The sequence below is a fragment of the Macrobrachium rosenbergii genome, chromosome 22, assembly GCF_040412425.1.
Source record: "Macrobrachium rosenbergii isolate ZJJX-2024 chromosome 22, ASM4041242v1, whole genome shotgun sequence".
Classification (NCBI taxonomy): domain Eukaryota; kingdom Metazoa; phylum Arthropoda; class Malacostraca; order Decapoda; family Palaemonidae; genus Macrobrachium; species Macrobrachium rosenbergii.
The window spans coordinates 2,887,838-2,900,764 of NC_089762.1; the positions used below are offsets into that span (position 1 = coordinate 2,887,838).

At 36.8% G+C, this 12,927-nt stretch overlaps 1 long non-coding RNA gene across 1 annotated transcript; it reads right to left on the minus strand.

Moving 5' to 3' along the window:
• Positions 1-285: 285 nt before the first annotated feature.
• On the minus strand, positions 286-6,005 carry LOC136850540 (uncharacterized). Its single transcript, XR_010856642.1, has 3 exons — positions 5,817-6,005; positions 4,630-4,786; positions 286-2,051 (listed from the first exon to the last, which is right to left on the minus strand). It is a non-coding gene; the product is annotated as an uncharacterized lncRNA (long non-coding RNA).
• Positions 6,006-12,927: the final 6,922 nt, after the last annotated feature.

Below are 12,927 nucleotides of genomic sequence, written 5' to 3' on the forward strand. Positions count from 1 at the left end.
TAGGAATGTTGGCAAGTGAACTGGTTAAGTTAGGGCCACCACCTATTAATATTTCAAGCATACCGTACTGGTGTAATTGGTTTCAACCATCTTTAGATACTGTCTCAATTTAGCTTTGTTTATAACATTCCTAGTATTCAGTGCTCATACATTAGTGTACTGTTTACTGCAACAAGCAAACTAGAGAAATACACTAATTTACATTACTTGAGTTCACATACTTAACTGACTGTGTCAGCTATCTCCATATATTTTAATATAACCTTTGGACAAGAAAACCTTTAGTATATTTCTAGATATTTTAATATCACCTTTGGACATAAGAAAATCTTTAGTATAATTCTAAATGTTTATGTAGTTTTACTGTACTGTATGTATACAATGATAAAAGAACATACACTACTAGGTTTTGCATAGAGTAAATACAGGTAACAGTCTTTATTCTGAATACAGAAAAGGTCAAAAGGAGCTCCAACTTTATTACTGTTTAACTTAGTATTTTTTTATTACCGAACACACAAGCAGAAAAAAAAAAATTTACAAAAAATTAAAGTTATGAAAATAATTCTGTAGACTAACATTTTAGTCACTGAATCCATCCAAGTGTGGTAGTGGTTTGGGATAAGTTATCAGCAGCAGAGATATCAGCTGTGACACCAGGAGCTGCAGAGTGGTTTATTTGCCTTATTTGCCATCTCACTTCTGTGAACTATTCAGCATAAAGGTCCAACTTTCTAGCCCAGGTACAGCAACATTCACCTGTGAGAACGCACCAGCTAGTCCCTTCTTAGTGAACTTCCTTTGCACTTTTCATTCTCCCACTTCAAACAAAATCTTTGTTGCTCTTCCCTAAAATATACAATTACTTCACTTCCTGTAATTCAACTTCAACGTATGTGAATGTTCGATGGAAAAGATTTGTTCGTCTTTCTTGAACCCTTCGAAATCATGCACTAACTGTTTTGTGCATGTTTTTCTGTATGCCTTGCATACACTTTTGTCATTCTCTCCTAATCTGATCCAATCTTCCTCAAGCAGTGTGAAAATGTTGAAACATTTTCCAAATATCATGAAGGGTTACTTCATCCCTTTCATCACTGTCTGCTGCTGATTTAAAGCTCATTTTACCCACTTCATGGTCATTAATGATCATTTTCATAAAGATTTGTTACCTGTTTTTGGCACTAATACCTTGTACTATGGAGTTCACAATAGAGAATTTTATAAACATGTCTTTCAGATTGTGAAAGCTAGTGTAATGAAAACAACCTAACTGCAGTAGTGAGAATGAGAGAGGGTGACGAGAGATGAAATGCTTAAAGCCAAGAAACCACACTCATTTCCACAAACCAAGTAATAATACAGTGTACAACACCGACTGGGAGAGCTGTTTGAAAGTCCCTGCAGTCGCTAAACAAATAGGTAATTAAGGTAAGGATATTCTACAGACCACTGAGGGAAAGCCCCAATGTCTAAATATTGGTCTAGAGCACCTGGGGTTCTTGGCTTCTCGTTACCTGCCACCTGGGAACATTAGCAAGTATAGTTCTGTGTGTTAATGTTTTTCTCTTCCTTTCTTCCTTTGTCAGTTTCTTGTAAATCTAGTTTACCATTTGTGCAAACAGCAATAAGGGTTAGGGGAAATCCGCCGTAGTTCACACACTTGGACTGGGCCCTGCCATTGCAATTGGAACATATTCTGAAGTCTTCCCATGCTAAACCCTCTTCCAAATCCTCTCTCTATCATGCCATCTAATCCTTTGACCCTCTTTGGACCTTCTACCCCTGGCTAGTTCTACCTAGCTTCCTCAATCCGTCCCCATCACTCACCCTTACCACTCGCCCAAACCATTTCAGTCTCGACTCTTATATCAGAAATCTTTACCAAGCCAGCATTTCTAAAGTGGGTAGATGCACTCCATCCAATTATCCAATAGAGGAATCTTCTTGATTAGTCAACATGAGAACGATATTTGATGTTAGGACATTTGATGACAATTAACGTCTGATGAACTAATGACGTCCCACCTTGAAACTCATGTAGAACTGGCCTGCAATAGGAAGATGAGCAGTAGATTTAACTACATTCAGAAAAAAAATTTGCACAAAAAATATTGCACTAAAAATTTCCTGAGACAACAGTGTTTTCTTACAATTAACCACGTCTACAAAAATAAAAGCATGGGCACCAAACATGGAAGGAAATGCTACAGCAAGAAATGTATTTTTCTTGTAGCATTTCCTTTCATGTTTGATGCTCACTTATTTTGATAGACATTTTCAGAAAATCCTGGTGTCTCAAAAAATTTACTTTTTAGTGAGTTTTGATAAGTTATTTTTTTCTGTTTTATACTTTTTAGTTTTGACATTGTAACCGATTTAAGATTGCAGCTAACAAAATTTAATGTAATATCCTGTCGAGCCAAAGGAGGTTAAAAAAATAGGTAGTTATTAACCTAATCCACAGTCAAAGACGGTATGAAAAATTCAGAGTTATTCACTTCATACAAATCCTGAGATACTGGAAATGGTCACTGCAGGGTCACTAGAGGTCACTGCTGACCTACTGATCATGTAAGGTTGTACTGTCACTAGGTATGAGTAACCATGCACAATTTCTAGTCCATCGGACGAAGGGAAGCGTTTAAAAAGGAATCAAAACTTATATGAAATTCTTTCAGACAAATCATACAACCTATATAGAGTCTAGTTTAAGAAAATTCAACCAAACTGTTCAAAATTTCAAAGCATTACAAAGCCTTTACAGCTTTGTCAGTTCCATTTCAAGTCTAATCTGTGCCATTCAAACTGCTCAAGAAAATTTCTAAGCACTACAGCATTAAATTTCTAACAATTGTTCTATTAATTCCCCCCCAAATTTTTATTTCTCAACTTGAAAATTCAGCTCAAAATCTAAAGTAGTAAGAATGCACATATACTAACAGTTAAAATACAGTATTACTTTTAAAATAATGTGACCACGAACCCAATGTGCCATTCACAGGCTGCTGAAATCTGATAATTATCCTAAGCTTATTCATGAACAGATCGAAAGTTAATGGACAAAAACCATTTCCATTACCAGTTCCAAATATGTAACTTCTATATACATTAAACAAATGATTAAAAGGACTTTCGGGGTCAGTCTAACAAAAAATTTGGCACTTACATTAAAATTAAAATAGAAAAATTTAATGAAGCCTTATAAAAAGCAAGCTATAGCTGTTAGATGTAGAGACTGACAAGACAATACATTATGCCCAGGACAAGTGACAGTAATAAGCAACTGTGAATGTATTTGGAACAAGACGTTTAGCCTAATATCTTATGTGCTATAAACCCCTACTGAGCTTACCAGAGAGACGACAATGTCCTAACACTGCGTTAAGTGGCTCTGCTTCTGACTATAGGTAACCTTACTAGCATTATGGCTATCCTCCTCCTGAGCTACGTATCCTACATTGCTTTTACTTCATGTTCCTGTGAAATTCTGATTAGTTCTAACTATAATCAATATACTACTATGAAAGCCCTATTTCATGTTCTAAACATGGTGTAATATTCATCACCAGTTACAGGCACTTCATTTACCATAATGGGTGCTCCAAGTACTGTCCTACAACTTCGCAATCCCCAGCTCAAACTATGAATTACTTTTCGAGCTGCACTAGTTAACTGATTTAATTCAATTCTGTAACAACCCAACATAACCAAATTAAACTCGCCATTATCACTGATATTACATTAACTTGTTTAAACTACTTAAGGCAGCCAAATTCATAACCCGACTTTGAGGAATGTTATCTTACAGTTCCATTGGCAGTTCCATTCTGCTCTAATCAATTCAAGTTACCACACCATTATACCTCAATGTTGGAAGTCAACCAGGTGATAAACAAAACCTCTAAGTGATGATGGGCTTTGCATCAATTCAGCTAAACAAACTAAACTTTATAATAGATTACAACTAGCTACCTGTCAAATTCTTTTAGAACTAGTTCACTGCATCCAAGCTTATACAAATAAACAAGACATACCGGTGAATTAAACTATAGCTAGCTCCTGTCAAACCTAACACCTGCATGTAGCACCTACCTACCTTGAATCTCAGCACAGACCCTTTGTGTGTGTGCACTTGTTGGGTACTGTATATCCGTAAATACTTACAACTAATCACAAATGAATGAAGTAATTAACTATTGCAAACACCACTCACCACCTGAAAGAATGAATTAGATCAGTGGTTTTTTGTTGAAACCCCCTACACCCTATTGAAACCCCCTTGCACCCTACTGAAACCCCCTTGCACCCTACTGAAACCCCTTGCACCCTACTGAAACCCCCTTGCACCCTACTGAAACCCCCTTGCACCCTACTGAAAACCCCTTGCACCCTACTGAAACCCCCTGCACCCTACTGAAACCCCTTGCACCCTACTGAAACCCCCTACACCCTACTGAAACCCCCTACACCCTACTGAAACCCCCTACACTCCGTTGTGTAGTAGGCCATTAGACCTACTACACAACTTGTATGGGGGCACCTCCACCCCTACAGGGGTACCGCCCCTGAAGGGGTGGAGGTTAAAAAAAAAATAGTATTTTGAAAGTTTCAGGTAACAGTACCTACTTCAGTATATAATCCTGAGGTGTCTTGTAAAAACATATCAAAAGGTCTCCCGATATTGAACAGAAAGAAGTCTTGGGCTTCAGGAAGAACGAAACATCCCTCATGGTAGAATGACAGAGGGCATTAGGGGTCGACGTTGTGAACTCGTGATAAATACCTGTAAGAAGAATGGACTGTAAGGTGATGCTGGAATGTCATATCTGATTGTAACACTTTCATACAGATTATCTAAAATTAAAAGCCAAATTACTGATAGCTGCTATGCTCGAGTGCTAAATGGTAATCTTGAAAATCAAAATCCAAATTACTGACAGCTGCTAGGCCCGAGTGTTGAATGGCAATAAAAAATCTTAAAAGATGAGCCGTTACAAAAAAAACCAGATCAGGAACCAATGTTAAAAAATGGTCACGACATATGTAAAATTGTATGTAAAAGTGTATGGTCTAAGAGACAACGTAATACATACATAACGTCTTCATGCAAAACGTCAGTCTTAACCGTTAAAACGGGATAAATACTCCAGACTGAAGGGAATGAGAATTGCAGTTTGTGATAGGCGACGCAATGTCTAGTAAACCTGTGCCTTTTACTCTGTTCAGACATTTCCGAATTCCAAACTCGAGAAAATAGAAATATCCGGCTGTTAAGCTGGCTAAATCATTACATGGTCCATCACAGATAATACTGTAGTTATAGCTTAATCTTTAACCCAGCAAAATATCAGTTCCACTTACTGAAAAATATGGGAGCGATAGAAACATGTCTGCTTATCAAATCGGTTCGTAATGGAGGGCCGTATATCACAGTACGAAGAACAAAAAAAGTACCGATATACTGATACGTATTCGTCACTGGTAGTTTATTGCAATTCTACGTACTAAAGCCTGCCGTATGACTGACTAAACTGCGGATATTGTAAACAGACCTGCAAGGTTAATGAAGGAATCTACCACTACGCGAAAGAACAGCGTACTACCTAGGGAATTCCACGTTAGTTACTTAACACAATCTCCTCGATGTATAACAAATCGAGACTAAAATTACCCGAGCACACTAAACGACTACAATGAGCTGTTGCAACTGAACAGAATTAACTTTGCCCAAGCACCAGTTAATATAGAAAATACTCGCCCAAAATTGCACAAGCGCCTGCTTGACACCGAAGTCCCCTGAACCGACGACTAACCTGTTACAGCGGAGAAAAGTTCCTGACAAACGACGAATAAACCTAAATGCTAACGCGAGAAACAGTAACGCCACCTTGACCAAGAACAACGCACTTCCAAGAACGCAAAGAAGAACCGACTAGCGAAACAACGCCTTGAATTAGTCTGGAACCAGGTTTGGTTTACGTTTTACCGCCAAGGACGCTGGATTTCGGGAACGGCCAACTGACGAGTTCTCTTCAGTTTTTTGCCAAGGATCTTAAAGTGACGCTCTTAAAAGTAACTGAATCTGTTTTTTTACAAAATTGAGAGATTAATACTGACTTCTCCAGTTTTTATTCCATTATATATATAATATATATACTGTATATCGTACGCATATTACCGTATATGCAATGATAGTAATATCTACATTAAAGATATTTTATCCGTATTCCGAGGTTCCAAGTCACGTCATCAAGGAAGAATTTAACCAAAAAGCTTTTTTACGGCAATGCTCTAAATCATTTTCGTCATTTGCTTTACTCAAAATACTGAATCTCTCTCTCTCTCTCTCTCTCTCTCTCTCTCTCTCTCTCTCTCTCTCTCTTCTCTCTCTCTCTCTCTCTCTCTCTCTCTCTCCATTTGTCTTCCTTTCCACACTTCTTCCGTAGTTAACATTGAGAAATGTTAGCTATGTTCGACGGAGGTCGGTCATTCCTCCTCGACTGGAGTTTTTACCTGATATAATACATCAGAATGAGAGGCTCAGTTACCACATAAAGCAAAGGAACACATCCTGAAGCCAGAGCAATATGAAAGCAGAATTGTATACATGTGTCACCCGCATAGATACGGTTGACCAATGACAACCGAATCACAGATATCCCTTGATTAAACAAAACTCACAGTAGCACGAGTCTTGAAATGGAGAAACAAATCCAAAGTTATGTGCGGGTACATATATTTAAAAATAAATCTCTACAGAAAGCTTTCGGAGGTCTGTAGAGATATAATTTTAAATAATGTACCCATACATAACTGTAGATTTGTTTCGCGAAGTTAAGTATAGTTTAACCAGACCACTGAGCTGATTAACAGCTCTCCTAGGGCTGGCCCGAAGGATTAGATTTTATTTTACGTGGCTAAGAACCAATTGGTTACATAGCAACGGCACCTACAGCTTATTGTGGAATCCGAACCACATTACAACGAGAAATGAATTTCCATCTCCAGAAATTAAATTCCTCTAGTTTTTCATTGGCCGGTCGGAGACTCGAACGTGGGCCAGCCAAGTGCTAGCCGAGAACGGTACCGAGCCGTCCAAAGAGGAACTGTTGGTTTCGCGAGAGTAGTGTCTAGAAAGGTGTACTAATAGGAAAAAAGGGACGAATGGGCTACTTTTAAAAGAGAGAGGAAGGGTGGGTTAAGGTATTATTACAGAAGCAGGATTAATATCTATTCATCCTGTTACAGAAATACCCAAGTTTCAAAGCATTAAGCTAAGCATTAAGCTAAGCATTAAGCTACAACGAGCGTGACACAAACGCCTCCAATACGAAAAGGTAAGTAAAACTGAGAGAATTTAAGATTGTGAAATGGGGAATACATGAAAGTTTTTTAAGTCCAATACAATGCAAAAGGAAATGATGAAGACAGTCATACTTGCATATAAATGAGTGTGAATATGCTTACAATAAGATAATACTGAGAAAACAGTCTATCTGACTGTCTCTTGACGGATCAGGACTAATCAGAAGCGACCTTCGTCCATATCCCGTCTTGTCGTAACCATGGCAACGGCCATCAACTCTGGTGGTCAAAAGGAAACTCATTCAACTTCAAACTAGAAATTCGTGTTTCTTGAATGATAATTACAATAACCGCATTATATTTTAATACACATTATTAGTTTTTGTAACAAAGATTAAAAAAAGCATAATGAATATTAATTTTTCCGGAAACCAGAGATTTTTTCTTTACGTATTTTCCTCAATAACCATCTGTGGTAAGCAAGTTTCCCTTTTAAAAAGTTCAACACTTCACGTCTTGTATACTTTTTATTCCTACCTATCAGCTCGCGCTACTGAGGAATACTCCAGTATTTTAAAAGGCTCTGATTTGTAGGCTGGGAAAATACAAAATAAATGGTCGGCCTTTCCCGCTAGTCTTCTCCAGTAGAACCAGGCTGTTTCATCCATGTCATCATCACTCCTGTGTTCCTTACTTCAAAACATATCGATAGCAGACCCTTTGTTCGAAGGTCATGAATGTAGGAAGTAACAGCTTCTTAACTCAAACTTTCCCACTTGATAAGAGTCGAGTTGTCTTAGTGTGGCCGAAAAAATTGTTTCCTAAGGAAAACAGTCTTCAGCCATCTTCTAAAGTTAAATAGCTGTTATGTGCAATCTTTGAGGGCTGTTCTGTCCTGTTCGAAATCAACAGTCACGTACTACTTCCAGCTTATAACTTGCTTTATGAACAACTTTGACACTGAGAAGTGTCATGATTTTCAGTTTCACCACACTTTTCAAATATAAAAAGAATATAAGCACATACATTAAAATTACGTTTACTTGTAACTGGGAAAAAAATGCCCCATCGGCAGCGACATATAATTCATGAGCGAAAATCAACTAGAAATATAACAGCCAAAAATGTTTTTCGTATCTTATTTATGAAAAAATATAACTGCAACTGAGTCGTGTATCATTTAGCAATTGTTTCACGGTACAGAAATATGAAACATGAAACTAATTAAAAATACGGATTCCAAATGTTCATTTGTTAAATCCAGAGAGCTATTTATTGCAACTCTGGATTTAATATGCGTGGAACTCAAATTTCCTTTATAAACAGAACGTCGTATCCAGGCAAACATTTGTGTGTTTGTAACATATTCATAGACATTATAAATGACTTCTGATTAATGTAGTGTCTACAGGCGATCTGGCTGCTGTATCATAAACAAGTTATTTCGAGAAATTATATTCATGCAATTTGCATTTCCTTATCACAGAATGTATGAGGAGGGCCACTTGGCAGTCATTTTGCTTGCTCTGCAAAAGTTAAAAATATGCTGTTGGCAATATTCACATTTTTAGGTGTCTTTTAGTGTCAACATATGGTATTTTTGCTTTGTAGCTAAAGTTCCGTGAATGTATCAGAACACAAACTCCCTTTCCGCGTCTTTCATGAATGTACTATTGATATTTTCCCCATATGTAGTTTTTTTTTCAGCGTTGGATAATGATTTTCTACCTAATCATTTCCCTGGTGTAAATGACCGAATGAATGTCTTTAGCATTTATATTTGTCCAGCCTTTGTAATGAAATACTGTTCCCAGTAAACTGTTGCATTAAATCATATCACACATTCTGATTCACGATGATATCTAGATAAACCATTACAATTTGTTATAATTCTTAAACAAGTCACGATGAATACTGATGTATCTTTTTCTTTTATGCCCAGTTCCTCTTCGAACTTTGTCAAATGCCGTGTGCTCCGTGTTTATGGGTCGAAATATACTACACTACAAATGCCGTGACCGAAATAAATAGGATTCATTCTCTGAGATTCTTTTTTTGCTCAGCTGAAGTGTGTGAGCTAGAGACCATATTCGTGCACAGACAACTGCCACTGGGAAAATTGCCACTGGGAAAATTGCCACTGGGATGATTGCAACGCGGATCATTGCCCATGTGGGAGAACTGCCACTAGGAACACTGCCACTGGGGACAATGCCCACGTGTGAATATTGCCACTGGAAACACGCCCCACTGAAATTAAAGATTTATGTAATGATTTATATAAAAATACTGAATTTATTTAAAATATGAAACGGCCTTTTTAAAAACCATTTATCACTGATGTTTCGTCAAACTGGAAACCAGTTGTGTTTAAAATATGAAAATGCCTTTTACGACCATTTACAACTATTTATCACCAATGATTCTTAAACGAGAAACTAGTTTAATAGTTTTTTTTAAATGTAAGCCAAGACATACTGTTACTTACTCAATTTGAAATATTCTTGTTGTATATAGGAACGGTTCAAGCTAAGACCCATAATGGCTCGTGTGATAAAAAGCGAACGTGGAAGAGATAAGCTTGTCGATGAATCGCAATTCATGTATCATAAACATAGCGAAAAAAGAGTGGCAAAATTATTTATTGGGAATGTTCTCAAAGAAAGCAAAAGAAATGTATAGCAAATTGCACACGAACGCATTGATAGCAAATGTTGAAATTTTAAAGTAGGTTAATGAGCAATGCCACTCTGCGGCCAAGGATGTATTTGAAGCCAAAAGTGTTCAAGCAACTTGAAAAGCCACTTCTGCAACATCTCATCAAGCGGCTGCAACCTCAGATGAAGCTACACTTTTTCAATTACCTTCTGTAAACAGCACCTGCAGGAATGTTCGAAAATGGAGGCAGAAAAATGCAAATAAAACTTTACTTGAACTCGCAATCTTGGACACTGCCTTTATTTTTAATGGTAAATTATTCAGACAGGTAGAGGGCATGGCCATGGGTTCCCCTCTTGGCCCAATATTTGCTAATATCTTCATCTGTTCCCTGGAGAAGCACATGCTTGATAATTGCCCACATTAAGGTTCTACCACCATTTTTTATCCCAGGTTTGTTGACGATACGTTCGGCCTCTTGAAAAGTGAATACGAAGCTGACCTCTTCGTTGGATATGCTAGTACTATACACCCGAGCATAAAGTTTACTATCTGGAAAGAGGCGAACGACCGTCTTCCATTCCTGGAAGTTCTAGTTTTCAGACAACACGACAGTTTTAATACCACGATTTTTAGGAAGACAACTTTTACTGGACCTGTGGTACCAACTGTTATAGCTCTTGTTTTGATCATTTTAAATCCAACTCTAAGGGTAGAAACGTCGAAATAGAACCTTTTCCATAAAGAAATTACATTTTTAATTGACTTTTTTAATAATAACTGTTTCCCTGCAAAGGTGGTGTATAAGAAATTATATAAACTACTCAACAAACATTTCATTACAAAACCAGCGGTTTTACCGTTCAAAAAATGAAGTTTGACGCATGCTTTCCATTTACTCGTGACCTCAAATTTCAAAAAAAGTTCACGCAGATTATTCAGGATCGTGTTAATTTAATTCCTAAGAATCCGTTCACCATCGGTTCACTCTTTAAAACTAAAGAGCGGTTATCACCTTATATGTCCTCTGGGGCTGTTTATAAATATACTTGCCCTGAATGTCAAACTTAAGGATACCTTAGTTTAACCAGACCACTGAGCTGATTAACAGCTCTCCTAGAGAGGGATGGCCCGAAGGATTAGACTTATTTTAACGTGGCTAAGAACCAATTGGCTACCTAGCAACGGGACCTACAGCTTATTGTGGAATCCGAACCACATTATACCGAGAAATGAATTTCTGTCACCAGAAATAAATTCCTCTAATTCTTCATTGACCGGCCGGAGACTCGAACGCGGGCCCAGCAGAGTGCTAGCCGAGAACTCGACCGACTTGTCCAACGAGGAACTCAAACAGAGACCTATGTGGAATCCACCAGCAGATTCCTTAAGGTGCGTATCGAATCTCATCGTAGCGTAAATTTCAGTACTGGTAACAGAATTTCAAACCCAGAGCATTCAAATATGAGGAATCACTCCAAAATTTATAATACACATATCGATAATAAAGACTTTCGCGTTTTAGGCCATACCACCAACCCTCAAGACCTTGTTATTCTGGAATCACTTTTTGTTAAACAATTTGTTCCGTCGTTAAACACTCATACGTCCTCCTCGCCCCCTCTGTATTTATCCTGACTTGTGTTGTTTCTATTTATGTTTACGTTTAGATTAACGCTCTCACTCCTCTAGGTTGGTCTTTAGTCTTTATTAGTTGTACTGTACAGTATATGCTGTTACCTTTCATTTCAACGCAGAGATTTTAAAAATTTTGTTCTTCTTTAATTTTGATGTTGTGTATATTTCTGAAATTTTGTATGAATAATTTTCAGCTTTTTCAATTTTTAATTTTTAGTTTTGGTTTTTACGATTTTACAAAGAATTGTATTATCATATGTTTCATTATAAGAGACCTGATGATGTAATTAAATGGATAGTTACGAGACGTTGGAATAAGGTCAGCTTGTATATCTGTGTGTGTCCTCTGCCCTATATATATATATATATATATATATATATATATATATATATATATATATATATATACATATGTGTGTGTGTTTATGTTGCTTGCTTTGTTCACTTTATTTTACCTTTTCACAAACTGGAATTTTGTTCCCTGACAAATTAATGACAATACTAAAACATTTTATAATAATAATAATAATAATAATAATAATAATAATAATAATAATAATAATAATAATAATAATAATAATAATAATAATAATAATAATAGTCCCACTGAATTTGTGTAAACAGCAAAATATCCAGACACCAGTGAACGTTAATGTTTCCCCAACGGCTTTCCCGGTGGTTGAACATTTGAGCAACAGTGAGGTCATATCTGCCCCTGAACATTTGAGCAACAGTGAGGTCATATCTGGCCCCAAGGAACAAGAACCACCTCCTACAGGTATTTGTGTTAAGTGAGGATCACGGATGCAGTCAGTCACTTGTACTGTACAGATGAAATTGTATTTTTCTGGTATAAAGTGTGTTTTTATATAAATGTATATATACACACATATATATAATATAATGTGTTTATATATATGTATATATATATATATATATATATATATATATATATATATATATATATATATATATATATATATATATATATATATATATATATATATATATAAATATATATAGATGAAATTCAGGCACCTACAGACTTTTACATTGTGCAACGCAAGAACTTGAGGAAACATCCCAGAAGCAGATCCTCGGAATAGGAATATATGGAATTAAGGCCAAGCACTGGGACCTATGAGGTCATTTCAGCGCTGAAAAAGAAATTGAAAGCAAAGAGGTTTGACAGGTGAAACATGAGGCAAACCTCAAAGCAGTTGCAGTGTGAAACAATTGTTAGGAGAGGGTTGAGGAAAGTAAGATGGAAGAAAGAGAATCTGAGAGGAGTTACAGTAAAGGGAATGGAAGGGGTTGCAGCTG